The 15,039-nt window shown below is 29.9% G+C and overlaps 1 protein-coding gene across 3 annotated transcripts in view; it reads left to right on the forward strand.

Moving 5' to 3' along the window:
• The window catches only part of sano (CABIT domain-containing protein serrano), a 199,921-nt gene that overhangs the window by 111,462 nt on the left and 73,420 nt on the right, over positions 1–15,039 (forward strand). The window contains exon 1 of one of the 3 annotated variants that reach the window (XM_088192722.1): positions 156–388. The exons of the other annotated variants lie outside the window; for them this stretch is intronic. The gene's annotated coding sequence lies outside the window, so the exon portion shown is untranslated. Of the gene's footprint in view, positions 1–155; positions 389–15,039 lie in introns of those variants that run through there. 3 annotated transcript variants of the gene reach the window in all.

Genomic DNA, 15,039 nt, shown 5'->3' on the forward strand with positions numbered 1-15,039 from the left:
GAGGCAAGAAAGAACACGTACGCGTAGAATACATAGGAGAAATGGTGGTTGCTGTGGAGTGCGTTCTTCTTGTGCAAGTGTTGCGCCCCTCCCGCCGGCGGGCGTCGGGTATTGTACCCCACCTGCCGTACCTGTAGCGCCGACCGGACGAAGCCATTGCGAAGGTCGACCTCGCGCCGCGCGGACGTGTGCTTCTATCGCTCGCGTCCCTCTCGCGTACGCGCTCCGACCGCTACGGACGCTCGCGCGCGACAGTGTTGCCGTTGTGACGACAAACGAAATTCTGCATTCTGCGCGTGGATCATATTATTATTGTTATAATTGAATTATAAGTGTCTTTAAAAAAGTGATGTGAGTTGAACTCAGTTCGAGAGGAACGCCACCCACGGTAATTATTTTATGTTGTGTGTACGATAAAAAAGATTGCGAGATAAATTGATCAGTGTGTGTTATCAATACGAAAAAAATATCAGATATGTTTGTATTAAATGTGAAAATATTTGGATAATGTCGGAGATCGCCTTCGAACGAGTCGTGAGGTGTTCATTATTTAAATTTATTTTCTTAAGTGATTGCGAGCGTCATATATGAAAGTTTATTAAGTCAATTTGATGAGCGTGTGTACTTGAGTTAAAGAAATGTTTATTTATGCCTTAACGGGATAGTTAAATTTGTAGATAAACTAAAATGTTATTTATTTGTTAATGGGTAAATAAAGGGTGAGAATTGAACTTACTAGTTGTATTTTTGTGGCATTCATAGTTCACAAAATATGTAAGGCAGTTTAACAAGTGGTAAATATTATTAATTTTTTTTATGGATTTTTTATTAAGACTGCTGTTTTAAAATCAATTATTTAATCCATAAAAAAATAATGAATAAATAACATATCTATTATATTATATATAAAATTAAACAATATTTAGAATCAGATTGTAAATTCATAAATCATAAATAGATTAGTTATTTTTTAATACAATACATTTTATTCCTATATCCATGACTTGAGTGTGAATTTTAACACTTTTAAGTAAAAAAAACTAATAATACAACTTTGATTCCACCATTCCGATACAAATTCTATAAAATCTTACATCACAAAAATTAAAAAAAATTAAATTTTATTGCTATTGAAGGAAATGCCAAAAAATGTATTAATTAAGTAATATTTATTTGTGAAAATCATCTTTCATCCTCTCAAGTTCTAGGCTACCAATGTTTATTATTTTATATTTAAATCTTAATTTCAAAATATTATTTTAATACCGCTGCTATATATTCAACTATTAAAAATATTTTAGATTACAAAGCATCTTGATTTGAAAGAATTTTTAATTTAAAATCATGCATAAAAATTTACTCTTCTTGTATCCATATTAAAATTTACGAATGTATTATATACATATATATTTATAAACTAAATATTAAATATGATTTAATCGAATGTTAATGATCATTTTTTGTTCAAATAACATATTACTGACGAAAGCGTGTCCGAAAGTCATGCGCTGTAGTGAAAACTCCCCCTCGTGCGTTCGCAACAACGTGAAGACAGCGTACCGTGAAATTAAATCTAAAAAATCGCAATAGTTATAATTTGCGTTTAACAACTAGGAGTTAAAATGGTTTACAGTGACTGGATTCAATTCCCCTCGTTTCAAACGAACCAGTATACCTACATACATATTTTTTACAATACAGCCAGATCGTAAACTGAAAAGAGGATGATGGGGCATACGTGCTCGGTTCAAGGCGCTTATTATTTAAGCAAAAAAAAAATGCAAGCGATAATTTCGCACTAGCGATGATGAACACCAGATTAGAAAACAAACACACGAGAATTTTTGCATTAATATATTCAAGTATTGAAATTCCGTCGATTGTCATAATACGGATGAAAGTGAACATTTCGGATTTGGGGCCATATGCAAATTAAGAAAGATTTTCACTAATAATAATGCACATATTATTAAAATATACTTTTTCTTCAAAGCGGCGTATTTCATTTTGACTTCTTATCGAGGTCAGACATTGTAATGCATATGATTAACTATACAATATAGGAAGCGATTTTAATATATTCTTTCGATATCTGTAAACCTTATAATCTAGCCTCTAGTCTCCAGTTCTAGTACTCGCCAAGTCCATTCCAGCAACGTGACCTGTCCATTTTAGTTTTACTGCATAGACAATTCTAGTCTGTTGTATTTCACATGTTTTTGTTTAAGCTCTATTTTAAATTCATAACATTTTTGGGCAAACTCATCAAAATTGTATGACTAGGCGTTTAAGTTGTTCGTTTATGTTCAGCAAATAATATTTATTTGCACCGTCATATTTATTTTATACTTTAATAACTAGGGACAGGTTCTCGATACTCTTGATTAATTTTGCATCGTTTTTATGATGTCATTCTTTTGAAGATGGTTGGCATTTTTATAATGAAGCTGGTGAAAATTATTGACTATTAAATTACGCTTTAGAATTTTAATTACAAATATTTGACTTATAAAACAAATATATATATATATATATAATATATGTACATATTAATTCGTTTTCATTAAATGGTTTTTACCATGTATCATAAAATAAAAATATTAAAGATAAACTAATTAGAAAATATTATATGTTTATCATCTTTAAAATCGTGTAAAAATATATATTAATTAAATAACTGATTATGATTCATTGTATAATTATATCAGTACGACAATTATTAGCTTTGAGCATTAGATTAATATTAAAAGTTTTTTTTATGGAAGTGAAACATTCTTCTGTACTTACTTTAATGTAAATGTCGTTAAGGTTTGTCTATAACGTGTACATATATTATTGTTATCGATTTTGTTAAATGACTAAATTTAAAAACGAGTTATCAAATGTTTCAGATAAAAAAATCGTAGATTTGTATAGTAGTTTACATAATTTTTAAGCAATTTTGATTATTATTTTATAAATTTAATATGCTATGACTCCATTTATATGCGAGTGACATCGACGCGCAGTAAGAAAGAAAACCCATTAAAACTTTTTTTTCAAAGAAAATATTATTTATACGGTATGCTCAATTAACACACTCCCGACGCAATAAATGAACATTCTGAAACATTTATTTATATATCGCACGGTAAAACGGCTACACCATAAAACATGTCAAATTAAAAGGAAAGATTGACAGCGTTGCTAATCGACCTTGTCAGACGGTTCGTGAGTAACAGAATAAAAAATCTTCATAAACCCGACATAGAGATCACTGACTTCTTATAATACTGCCGCTCTTGTGTACATCTTCTAAAGTGTTTTACTGATAAAAAGAACGCACCGTTTAATAGCCTCTTATTTAACATTTAATTTGTTGTACTGTTACTTTAAATTTGATATGTAACACTGAAACTGGTCTCGCGTTCTATAAACATTTAACGTATCAGTGGTACGTTCTACATTCGTAAACAAATGAGATGAAACACATCTGATATAACTGTTCAGACACGGTGTGTACCGGCCATGTTAATGTGCATCGTGTACGTTGTAGGTACAGAACAAACATTTCGAAAACGTTGACTTTTGTTATAAGATAGGCAGCTGTTTGGTCTATGTATTAGTAAAAAATGCGTTTAAATCACGAATTCGTGGATTGATCTTTATCCGATTAGGCCGTGAATGACAGGCGTTTCATAGAAACGGACAAAGTCCTGTCAAGTGTCCAAGTGGGTCAGTCGCTCACGATTTTCGACTCTGAATTAAGGTTGATGTTGACTAAGGTTGTTTAAGCTGCAACAACGAACCGCTTTCGTATACAAATCGAGCGCTTTAACATAATCGCTGGATTTTGAATATGCAAAAATTTGCAGTTGCACAACCGTGAGTCACCGATGGTGGTTGCATGGAATTAAACTTGAATTTGTTTAATGGCTTCGTTGACCCCAAGCATCATAATTTTGTAATTTACATACTGCACTTTTATGTTATATGTATTATCAGAATGTTTTAAAAATAACTTTGCAAGCAATTCGTTATCTAAATAAATCGTATAAGCGCTATAAAAAAAATTGTATCACTTGTATCACAAAACAATCCTTTATTTAATGTTAACTTAAGTATGTGTGTAAGAGAATGAAACTATCATTATGATCTATGAATAAATAGTAAAATAAATGTAATTATCTAGTTTGTCTGAGTTTAATATAACTTTACTTGCATTTGAAGTAATATATAACTCTAAAATATTAAAAAAAATCATATAAAATTTGTCTATTCCTCAAAGAATAATGATATTGATTCTAGTAATCTTAATTTTTACCATTGTGATTTTTGTGGTTATATCCTTGGTACGAAATATGATGAAACAGCTCGTATGACATAGATTTGAATCCCGTTGAGGAATTTAAACGGCATTGGTAATTAAAACTGTAACGATTATTCTAATTGTAGCATTCTAATGAGGTTAAATTTATTCTTAGCAGTTATTTCTTCTTTTTTACTTAATTAATGTTTAATGCACGCTTATATCTTTACCAGTCTTTACAAAATATATCTGAATTCATTCTAATGAGGTTAAATTTATTCTTAGCAGTTATTTCTTCTTTTTTACTTAATTAATGTTTAATGCACGCTTATATCTTTACCAGTCTTTACAAAATATATCTGAATTCATTTTAAAATTTGTTCGATTTAAAATAGATTTTTTTTTAATACAAATAAGATTTTTTTATGAGCTGAAATAGTTCATTAATAGAGAATTTTCAATACCTGATATGTACGATCTAGCTTGATTTTAGTTAATAATCACAATATTAATCCGTGAGTTAAAAAAAAGTAGGTATACCTATTCTATGATGATGGATCGAAATCAATAATATCAATCATCCATGTTTTAAAAAATACATTTTTTAAAACATTCATATGGGATTCGAACCTAGGTCTTTCAGGTCAATATCCAGCGACTTGAGCCATTTGTCTATTGTGCTTGTAAATAAATAAAAAAAAATACAAAGTTAAAATTTTTATTTTTTAGTTAACTTATAAACTTATTTTTCATTAAATTGACTTAAGTTTATTTTTATTTGATTGAAACACTTCTACATTTAAAAAAAAGTAATGTTGTATACTACATTTAAAACTATGTATATTGAATCTAACAAATATAAACTTGAAAAATTTAGTGAGCCTGGGAATAAGTATATCAAGTTATATATGTCTCACGTCTTTTGGTAGGCGTTTTATAGAACAGCATTTTTGCTGCTTTTTGATATTGCTAATAATATATATGAGCATTAGTAATGAAATTTAGCTAATGTGATTGGTTCGATCAACACGATTGACCAGTGGTATAAGTCGGTGACTAATACCTGAAAGTTAAATTTTTCTTAATTTTCCTAATCTCTTGAATGCATATCGTAATGGATAATTATAATATTGTGCATCTATTGATTTTAAGATGTAATAATAGCTTATATATAATAAAATAGATTTAACTGATTTGCATACTTGGATTTCAGTCTGGTGTCTCACTACTTATTTTTAGTTGTTGATTATCTAAAATCTTGGTAAAACGTATTGGGATAACACTTGACATGTGTGAACAAAAATTTGCACTAACACTATAAAATTCGATAGAAAACTGACTTTTCACCATCCTATTAAATATTTTTAAGCCAATTGATCAATACGTGATCCCAATACCAATACCCAAAATCAATACTTGATAACATGTACTTAATTTTGACTTCTGGGATTTATTATAGCGTTTTTTCATCAATACAAATTTATACAAAGGGATCGCTTGTATTGATGACAGAAGGCTCTAATATTTCTTGGAAGAGCTCTCAAAAATAGAGCAAATTCATTGCATCAAAAATGTTATTAATAATATAATTTGAGTACTCTTTTTTCTATATTGTATATTCTTTATTAATTTGTAATTTGATACGAAACTATGATATACTATATATAAACGTTTATACTGCTAAATTAATTTTACAACTGTATCATAACTACGCCATATGTTCATATGACTATATAGTTATATTTAACAATAAACATAAATCACTTTATTGTGCAACTTATTTAAAAATTTGACATTTAAAAATCATTAAATTTTACGCTTTGAGTGCGCTGTCAAGTACGTGTAATTTCAACTTGCGATTTTTGCAGACATCACATCTCTCCAATTCGTTTCGGAGTATTCGAAAATATCAAAGAGCTAATCTTCGTTCTTGCGATGTTTGCCAGACAAAAACCTTAGCCCGTCAATTTGGTCTTATTTCCATTGCGAGTGTAAAACATGACTCCTGCACACGTTCATGAGACGTGTGGCCGAGGTGTTAAGCAATCCAAAAGTAAGGCAAAAAAGCATCTCTTGAAAAACTAGACTTAACAGTTATGCTTCGAGTGCACCGAGACCAGCCAGCTTACCAACCAGCGGCGCGGCGGTGTAAAACTGGTAGCCGATACGTGGCGTCAGTCTCTCTCTCTTCTCTCTTGTGTATGTCAGCTAATCGACTGTTTACTTTTGCCACAACCCTAGACCGAGCGAGTCCTGTGTTGGTCCACCAACAGCTGCCATTTATTAACACACACAGCAAACACAAAGGAGTTTTACTTTGTGCTCTCGTTGTTTGCGTATGGAACCGGAGGCGTGATCTGCGGTCCCGGCTTTATATGTTTACACGGAAAGTACGTATATAATATGAAACTCGTCAAACAGTACTCTCCGTATCCTGTATTTGTAGTACAAAAAATAAACAAAATGTTATGGAATATCGGGTTGCATATATTGCATTACAGAACTATTAAACTTACGATCGATTGTTTCCAAGCTTGTCAAAGGGGAGGAGGGGATAAATTCCCGGCCCGTTTTCCTTGAAGGACTGTTAAAAATCATTGCAAGAATATATTTATAAAAAAAGTAAAAATCGACCTCAAATAATGAATCTGAACTAAATTACAGCTGTTTGAGATGTATGTACTGATGTATTTCAGGTGTAAGTTCCTTCAGCTTTTCTTTGCATACAATAAATAAAAGGAGCGGAACATTGCCTTCAAAAACACTTTCACAATAAACATTATTCAAAGGAACAGATTGTAGTTTTTTGACGCAGCTCAGTTTGTGTTGAAATTTTTTTGCAGATTATTATTGACTTTATTGCTTTTTAAATGTTTAAAAATATTAGATATAAGAGGAAATATTCGGTATTCGATCTAAATTTTTAGATCGAACTCTTGTATTTCGGATGTCGTAGCTGCACTAGGGTAGACGCGAAGAGAGAAGCGGCTGCTTTCTCGGTTTTCTATGCCGATAGTTTCATTTGCTGTAAGTTCAGATGAACTTTTTTGTTATAAGTATGAAGATCTTGTCGGAATATAAGTGCTACCGAAAGCGAATTTTGAATGGAATTAAATGACCCACTCTCGACGGGTGATAAATTATGATTTTTTGGGGGTGTAATTGGATTTGTTAATTTATATTTGAGAACATTTACAATACTTAGCCGTAATAGTTTGAGTGGGTGGAGATTTTCCAGTACTAAAACAATTGCATTTGTTAAGACTGAACTGCCGTTAGGGATACTTTCAGATCTTTGATCGTCACGTACAAATGATCTTGTCGGCAGATCATAAAAACTAATAGTTTATTGCGCTTTTAACGCATATTGCGATAAGTTTTCTCTTATGGTCAATGCGTATATTTCAATAAAGGTGTTATACCTGGCTGATTTTTGCCGGTGATCCGACAAAATAATAAATATAACATTTCTTTTGCAATTTACTTAAAAGTAAGTAAATAAGACTATGTGGCACATGAGTATATGTATTGTATTGATGTTAAATAACAGTTAAATCCGATCTTTAAAAATAAATATGTAGAATACTTATTTTGTAGTTGCTTTATATGACATTAAGCATTCAAGGTCACATTGAAATTCGAGTCGGATCTTCAACGCGCCGCTTAATCCCAAATCAGACACAACTTTCTTTCATTTTACGGCTCACGGGCAATCGGTCAGGGGTACGCTAAATTAAGTCGTTTTTTTATTCATCATTATACCCGTCGCCACAGAACGAGATTTGTGCGTCATTGACAGTCAAATTTTTAACCGCGACACACAAACCCGAGACGAAAATGTGAGATTTCTCTTTCTACGCAGACCGGCGTGTCCGTGCGAAAATAACACTACACCCCATTGAGCATCGAGTTCTCTGTCTTCTACAATCCGTGTCACGTCCCTCTTTCTTTCGCGGGGAAATCGACCTTAAGTCAAAGTTTAACAGTGTAGTTATTTTTCATTTCATAGACAAAAAATGACCGCACGAGGTGTAAAGAGTCGCGGCCAATAACCCTCATTGTCCAAACAATGGTCTGTTATTTTTTTTTCGGGGAATATTTTTAACGCAAACACATTACAAAATGTGTGCACGATGCGTGACCATATGCGATCTCGTTTCAAAATTATGACATTCCACACTGATTTTGGACATTTCGTACGTTTGGCAATATCTCAGAGGCTATCTCGACCGTTAAGAAATTGTGTGTTTCATAGCGAAAGGCCGTTTGACACTATATTAATTAGCAGAAGTAGGTAGATGGCGTATAAGAACGGTTATGTAACTGTAATGCGGATAACGCACAGGGTTTAATCAGATCAAAATAACGAGGTTGTGTCAAAATACACGCACATAAATCTTAAGCTCGATATAAGAACAAACAATGTGTTTTTTATATGCATAAACTATTTATGATCTTATTTTTTAATGCAATATAAAACTCGATTCAAGAGCATAAAATTATTTTATTAATTTTGAATTAGTCATTTTCTAAGATATATCTTAGTTGACCAGTAGTATTAGTTAGTGACTAATACCAGAAAAAATCTAATAAACCAAATTGTTTTTTAATTTTTACCTAGTCTAGAAGATCAGAATTAGTGAATATTATATAATTAAAAATCTAATTAATTGTCGCAGATCAGATTTTCCTAGATTTTCTTAATCTGAGTAATGAATAATTTAAAATAAAATTGAGCTTGGTCTTAAATAGTGACATTTATTAATTCTAAGCTGTTGTAATAGCTCATGCCTCTGAATTACTTTGATATCAGTTTGATGTGACTTACTTAATAGTTTATATTGTTTACACTGAAATGTTTCTATGGAAGATTTATATTAAATAAATAAATAAAATCTGATTCTTGCAATGGACAGTATCGAAACATATATTTTTTAACAATTTAACTCCATTGTATTATAATTTAAATACAATTTGAAGTAAAAACATTTTAATTTATAAATCGCTAAATTATATTAATATAACACCGAATAAAATAGATTGTTTTGGTCATTATTAACATATTTTTATAGTGCGATTTTAATATTAACTATTTAACACACAAATTAGTTTATATATGAATGAAATATGTTATTGTTAAAACAATCAATTTCTTAGGGCTATATAAAATAGAGAATGTGTTAATTATAAACGTAAACCAATTAAAATGTTTGATAGCAATAAATATATTTGACATGTTATTTGCTTTGTGTATAAAGCTACAGAAATATTCGATGTTATTGATGAAAAAAAATGTTGATATTCCTGCAAAATAATTTGATTGAATAATGCTTGGACTATCTTGATTTATGAAAGGAAAAACATGTGTACGAAATTTGCTAGAACGGATATGGGGAAAACGATAGGAATTTTCTGTACACAAAATATTTATTTTTAATTATAGAATGCATACTACCTATTTTTAATTGAAAAATATTACCGTTATTAAAAATAACAATCTTTATATTAAAAAAAGCTTCTACTCTTCTTTAACTGTAAGTAACTAGATTAATATGTTAACAAGTCTCTTCTTAAAATACTACGAAATTTGTGATTTTGTTCTGTAAAATTCAGCATTTTTTATAATTATAGTCTTTGTATGAAATATTTAATTACTATCATTTTATTTATAAGCCTCTGCTTGTTAATAAAATTAAAAATGTCAAACATTGATATCAAGGAAATTTTTATTAGTATTCAAAATTTTAAATTATAGTAATTTGTATTAAAATAAAATTATATGAGGAACTGACATTTATAAATTATATACATATAAATAAAAAAAAACACATAACGGTCAAAGGAAATTGCTTCGCGAAATCTAACGGACTCAAACTAATTACTGACTATGTCACTTGCGATGCTCGTATGGCCGGCGCCGATGGACCATTACAGGAAATACCAATCCGGGATTCCAAACTAAACATAATAATTAGTAAAGGCAATATTACAAAGCCTTATATGATATTGACGTATTTATTATCATATTTAAATATATTTTTTGCATCTTATGGCACTTATATTTTTAGTCAGCATTTTGTAGGTTTTCTTAATTACATCCCATATAAAATTAATTAAACGCACAACATAAACCGAATAATTATATCGATGATGAAATCTAATACGCGGATTAATTGAAACACGTTTAATCGCACCATATAAGTTTAATGCGGAAATGGCGTTCAGAGGTCAATCGATTGTTGCAGACAGATTTCAATGTTGATTTTATAATAACACACAATAAATATACAAATAATAATAATAATTGAAAAAATATTTCATATTCTTCTTAGTACTATGTTACTTGTCAGTTTATAATATTAACAGTAGCATAGTAATTTGGCAATGAAATGTAGTAAAATGTTTAATGGGATTATTGTAGATCTTTCGAAAATAACTCCTTGAGTATCCTATACATAAAACATGCGGACAGAAAGTCGATCAAAATATTTTTTTTTTAATATAAGTTCAGTTTTTGCATTATTGACGACTACTGGCAAATTCTCGATTTAGCTTAAACAGATCAGACGTCTGCGTTAAAAAAGGTGTCTGGTTTTAGAGAGCACATGTGCTTACAATCTACTCTTTACTAAAGCATATGTAAACCATAATTTAATAAAAAGAGAATATTTTTTATGTGTTTGTGTTTTTATATAAAAAATTGTAATCAAATCTTAAAATTATTATTATGGGAATCAAATTGAGTATGCCAAAATATTAATGTAATATTAATTATAAAACTATATATTATAAAACTATATATTTTCAGGTGTTATAATCAATTATGCATATTATAAAAAGGTTGTGATTTTATAACAATGACATTTTAAGCAGTTCGAAAAGATTTAGAGATGATTTTATTTTATATATTTTAAAAATATAAAAAATAAATCGATTAATATATATAATATTACTTTTATGTGATCTCTATTGATTTTTTAAATTTATTCAGTAGCTCCCTTATTCAGAATTTTCTTATTGTATTTTTGCGCTCAATTATTCTCTTCATTATCTTCAATTTTAATGTATAAATTTAAAATACTTTTAAAAATATAAGCGAATTATATTTACTCGATTGCATACTTGTCATTTCCGCGTGAAGTAACAGAATTTATAAAGCCTTAGTTGCAATAACGTTATGCCTATTATGAGTGTTTGAAATATAAATTTCTAATCTCGCTAAGTGTAAGGTTTGTCTAGTGAATCGTTTCTTCCGTGCCAAAGAAGACTTGATATAATGATACGAGCTGATAAAAATGTGTCATGAATTAAAAGCGGAATAAGTGACACACACAATAAAAAAAGTGAAGGCTTATGAACTCATTTAATCAACTTTATAGGCGTTGAACGATCGATGAACTTTATGAACAATGTCAAGTATCCAGATCTTTTCTTATGAAGCGACACAAGACTTCTATTACATTGATATCAATATACTCATTTTAGGCTCACGAAATATAATAAATAAAAGGGTGTTTCTAAGTTATCCATATGTTATCAATCCCAGAATTCATTGGTTTAAAAATATACATTTCAAATAACGTATATTAGAAAATGGTTCATTGCTTCAAATCGATATCTCATATTGATCGTATTTTTCCCATTATTTTCCAGTGTAACACAGATAGCGCTAATCGGTGCCATTTATTATCTGAGTCGAATGTTGTTTTTCGACCCGAATGTTGCACATAACTTTATCCGCGGATAACGGACGTCCCTAGGAAAACCGCGACCGGCTTGGCCCGCTTTCGCTGTTGAAAAGTGAAATGGTAAAATTTTTAGTTGGTTTGGAGAGCACTGTGTTTCAGCCGATGGTGACCCAGTACTCAGCGGTCGCGGTCAGCGTCTCATGCTAAAAACCAGTATGGGAATGGGTCCACCCACGCGGCGACATATTTGTATCGCGGCTGTATTCTTCTACCGTCATAGTGGCAGAAAAGTTTGGTGCTTGGATCGATTTGGTGATGAGGTCAAGCTATAAATAATCGCAATTTTCTGCAAAGATCTGCAAATTAAAGATCCCGGAAGATTTTTTTCAGACGTTGTTTACGCATAGAATAAACCTCTATTTGCTCTCAAAAGTAATTTCAATATTTTTAATGGAAATTTTTCATTGAAGTTCATAGGAATATGAATGACGTAGGCAAAATTACATATTATGGCATTTTTCGACAGTCATAGATAGACGGTTGATAGAAACCCATTTTCATAGAAAATCTAAATCACTCTGTAGATGGAAAGTGTCCCTAACAGGTCAAATTAATTTAAACAGTTTTTAATCATCGGCATATAAAATAAAATTTGAGTTTGTAGCTACCTTATTTATGTCATTAATGAATAACAAAAATAACATGATCCAAGGTTTGTCCCTTGAAGTACTTCCGAATCATACGAACTGACTAAGAACTCAAATAACTCAAATCAAATTAGATCTGACATTTAATTTACTAATAACCCATGAAACTTTTTGTAGAAGGTCAATGTCAATTATATAATCCAATATCAGTATATAATAATACAATGTCAGTATATAATCCACGTTAGCAAAATATATTGTCACTATTTTGTAAATACAAGAAAATAGACAGTGAAACGGGTCATACGAAAACCATGCTATTTGTCCAGAAAAATAAATCTTTGAATGAGCTAACGACACTATGATTGGTCTATGATGCACAATTTGTCACGAAAGATCAGGAAATAATGATTTCTTGAAAGTCTGAGCAATAATATACTTTAAAAGAACAACGAAAGAAATAGTTTTCAACGTATTTAAAATATAAATGATCAGTTTTCTTTATAGTCAATACTGAAGACTTAAGATATAAATATAGATAATTATATGGAATATTTTAGCAGAAGATGACAATACTGCGACTAGTTTATAATGCACAATTTGGCATCATTTTTATAAAAAAAGTGACTTTTATTATTTTTAAAGGATCAATAAATGGTAATGTTTTGATAATTAGATCAAAAAAGTGTTAAATCATACAATATAATAGGTATTTATACTATTAAAAGAAGATTGAGTATCAATTAAGATACATATATACAAGGACGTGATAGATAAAAGACTGATGAATAAATAATGGATTTTTATATGGTTTTTTGATGGTCATTAAAAATGTAATAATAATCATAATTAAAGAAAAAGGCATTTTACAAGATTGAGCAGTGATTTTAGGTTTCTTAATATATTGTTTTATTATTAATGTTTACTAAGATTAAAAAATAATATTATTTTAGTAGTGAAATGATTTTTAATGAGCAGTATATATTAGTTCTAAATTAAAATAATTTATATTTAAACAATACATCTATAAATATTTACGTTACAATTATAATTTCTGTTTGTTCATGTAGTAAGAGTGATATTTTAAATAGTGTATTGAATTGCTAAAACTAAAACTTGAATGACTTGAAAATACAAATATATAGTTACACCTTTTTATTAGCTAGTATTTTTTTTTATTTATGTAAGTAAGATAATAAACGTGGAGAGTATACTTTATAAAAAAAATATTTCTATGTATTTATTAAACATATTATTTTAACCATTATTTTTTATAAAACAATATTTCAGTCTATAAAATAAAAAATCAATGTATATTTAAACTTTAAGATATAAAAAAATTATTGAAGCGTAAATAGGTAATCTAAAATATTATAGTTAGTTTAATATCATATACGTATCCATTGCTAATTTTAATTTAAACAATAACATTAATTGTATTATGGTTATTGAACTTGAACGCAATGAAAGTATATCCACATAATAATTTTATAGCGGTAGAAGGTGGTCATTAAAAATTATTATATACACACATTTTCAATTGAATAGGTGATTAGGTCATTTTTAACGCACCACCAGCTATAAAACTATCTTCATAATAATTTATCAATAATTTTGCAAAACTCGTTCACACCGATGGCAACTTGTCGTTAATCGCACAACACGTTTCTCAGTTAATATGTCGATAACCGATAAAATGAAAAATTACTATAGTTGGCTTATCTTGATACTATGTGCTAGTTAATCTAAATCAATATTTGAACGTAGCTTTTTGATTATGTAAAACAATAATATAACTGAAGAATCTAGTAAGCGTTTATGAAACCACGTCCTATGTGTCTTAAACGTTTTTCTTCTCACCAATATACCATGTATATGCTTGATTATCCTCAATCAAGTTTTCTCGATTTTCATGTTAGCTCAAGGCTAATGCACGGATAATTTCGCTAAATAGATCGTGGCTCGCAAATTATATCATCGCTTTAATCCTGCGCAATTTTAACCTTAAACATGAAAATTATCACACGTATATATGTATAGGATATATCATAGATATATATTTATATAGTACAGCGTGACCCAGCGACAGCGTTATACAAGTCGTGATTTAATTTCTTTTGCCGTCTCAATAAAATCATTGTCAGAGTTTCGATTTATCATTACGTATTGACCGGTCTCGGTCCAATCTATTTTTTTTCGCACACACATTCGCAACGAGTTTTTGCAGGGCTGGTTTTTTTTTTAATATACAAAAATATAATGGAGTCTCGGGCTCATTGTCCGATCACGCCATCCTTTTGCTTTGCACGATGCGCGACAATTTTCGAACACGTCACGTATCACGTTGTTCGTTTAATATTTGCTCGTTTGACGGCAATTTATTGTATATCGGGAACAGAACGTGCTTTAATCGTTA

This window comes from Plectrocnemia conspersa, unplaced genomic scaffold (assembly GCF_051122295.1).
Source record: "Plectrocnemia conspersa isolate PC_06_02 unplaced genomic scaffold, ASM5112229v1 ptg000009l, whole genome shotgun sequence".
Classification (NCBI taxonomy): domain Eukaryota; kingdom Metazoa; phylum Arthropoda; class Insecta; order Trichoptera; family Polycentropodidae; genus Plectrocnemia; species Plectrocnemia conspersa.